Raw genomic sequence first — 2,654 nt, forward strand, 5'->3', positions numbered from 1 at the left:
AATGAAATTAATAGTTTAATGATCGTTGTTACCATTGTGGGAGCAGAGTGTTGGCTTGCTAGCTTACTTCGGACGATAGCAGCATCGTTTACTAATCAATAAATTGCTGAGTCGACGTGTGTTAATGTTACTCCACCTTAAATTCATCAGGGACATTTGGAAAGTTAACGTTAGACCTGTTCAGGTGTTACTTTGCAGGTGTCTTTCCTGCTTGTATGTTAAAATGTTATTAGTTTTCCATCCCATTTGTAACAGGGTAGATGTAAGCCTTTGGTTTATTGTGTCACAGTTTATGTTTGTTAGAGTTTACATCAGTGTTAAAGTGCAGTTAAAGTGTATTACTGTTAATACTCCACACCTTAGCTTTCCCATATCATTCATAGGCGAAATATATACACTGCACTTGTTAGACTGAATTGCTTTTCAATGACAAAGTTGAATGAATCTCATCACATTTTCATTATTACTCTGTATTAGTCTTATGTATAGCACACATCAAGCATCTGTTTTTTTATTAAAATGTAACATCCAGTGGTCACATATACTTCTCTTCTCTCTTCAGATGCACTTTTAACATATTTCACCACCAGCCCAGTGACACAGCATCAGGTGCTCCTGTCCCTCTACCTCAGCACAGCAGAGTGACACAGCATCAGGACTAAAGGCTGCACCAACAGACCTGCTGACTGGACAACTCTTCTGACTAGTTCACAGAGGACCAGTTCAAATAAAAAAGCAGTTACACATTTCCCAAAAACAAAGATGGGAGAGTGTCAGCATGACTTTTGTAACAGTCTTGCTGAAAAAATCAAAAGAAGCTGGCTGATGTACTCAAACAGAAATGATAGCTTGCACTCAAAAAAATAATCAAGCCTAAAACGTTGACTTTATGTATTTTAATTACATGTAAATTTTCCATCTAATTTTATTACATACGTTCAGTGTAAAGTGTTGCATTAAATGCAGTGTTTTTATATCACATTGAGTTAATGTGAATAGATTTAATAACTTGGTGAGATTTGATTAAATCAAATTAATGCAAACTTACACATAAACCTTATGTGTTTATTCAGTTACCGTTAAGGGGAACTTATACATAAAAGTGATGTATTCCAAATTGGTTATTCTACACATACACGCATAGTTCTGAAAACTGCATCACAAACAATTAAATGTGACCGTGGCTCAGTTAATAGAGCGGGTCGGCCCATGTTCAGAGGGTCTGCGGTTCGATCCCCGCCCGGCCAACTGCGTCATGGTCGTAACTGCATGAAAAGTGGGATTTTCGTCCGTGAACGCCCAGGATTCTCCCGAATGGCTCTACTTAGCATATGAACAGCGGCGAAACCACGCCCGGTTACTCAGTATTGGATGAAACCACTACTTTTAAACAAGCGCATATATATATATATATATACACATATACACATATATATATATGTATATGCTTGTTTAAAAGTATATAAATAAATATATCTAAAAATTGGATTGTATTGGATGAAACCACTACTTTTAAACAAGCATATATATCTCATCAAACACATGAATGAATTTATTGAGGAAAGGACAATTTGCCAGGAAGGTGCTATTCATTCAAAGACAGAGCTTTATTAGCACAAACACACAACTATGTACAAAGCATCGGAGCTGTGGGTAACTGCCGGCCTCCTGTATGAATTCGGTCCGTTTTGCAGACGTCTATGGTGCGTCGCTCTGTACTTCGGAATCGCCTCTAATCTCGACTGCAGCGCGGCACAAAGTTCGGTGAGCTCCTGGCTCCATCCAGACACCCCGCCGTCTTCCTCCTCAGACATCAGGTCCATTGTGGCGCACTTGCAATGGTCCACCTCATCCTCATCTAGCACACGGTCTGGCTTCCAGCAGCTGTAAAAACAATCAATAAAGACAATCAGTACTGCGCGATGCACTGCATATGGACACATCACATCTTTTAATGCACCTGAAAAATAGTCACATTGACTAAAAACGGATCTAATCTAATAAATCTTACCCTCTTTGACTCCGAGCTGAACTCCTCACAGCTTCCGCCTGCGATGCAAGATCTGGTTGTTTGTACCTGAAGCTCCTGCGTACCGTCTCTGAATGTCTTACAGGCAGCTGGAAAACAATTAAAAAAGAAAGGTATAACGTTATATATATATATATATATATATATATATAAAAACAACAAAAAACAAAAAACAAAAAAACACGAGTCACAGTAAAATTAAACAAGGAAGGAGAAAACAGTAAACGTTACGTTACTTACACACAACGGCGTCATTATCGGCATCATGTAAATCTGGACTTGCAGACATAGCTCCGAGCTAATAGGAGGTCACGGCCTCGTTGTGATGCGAGGTTAGTCTGTGAGAACAAAATGCTGGCAGCGATAAACCTCCGTGTCCCTCGGCGGCAGCGAAGCGCCTCCGCTGGCGACACTCTCTGTGGCGACCCGGCAAAGCTCCTCCCATCAGCGCAGGCCTCCTCTCGACAATGGCCGGGCCGCTAGCTTAGCTCCTACTAGCCTAGCCTAGCTCCTGCTAACTAGCTTAGCCGAACTTGCTTCGTGTCCAATAAAACACTTCGACTGCGATGGAGAGTCCAACTCACACACTCACAGCACGTCGTCCGACAACAGTTCACAGTCCGTT

At 40.9% G+C, this 2,654-nt stretch overlaps 1 long non-coding RNA gene across 1 annotated transcript; it reads right to left on the reverse strand.

Annotated features, from left to right (window-relative positions):
* Positions 1–1,588: 1,588 nt before the first annotated feature.
* Positions 1,589–2,377, reverse strand: LOC115595724 (uncharacterized). The gene is made up of 3 exons (XR_003986766.1): positions 2,270–2,377; positions 2,012–2,118; positions 1,589–1,884 (listed from the first exon to the last, which is right to left on the reverse strand). It is a non-coding gene; the product is annotated as an uncharacterized LOC115595724 (long non-coding RNA).
* Positions 2,378–2,654: the final 277 nt, after the last annotated feature.

This window comes from Sparus aurata, chromosome 14 (assembly GCF_900880675.1).
Source record: "Sparus aurata chromosome 14, fSpaAur1.1, whole genome shotgun sequence".
Classification (NCBI taxonomy): Eukaryota; Metazoa; Chordata; class Actinopteri; order Spariformes; family Sparidae; genus Sparus; species Sparus aurata.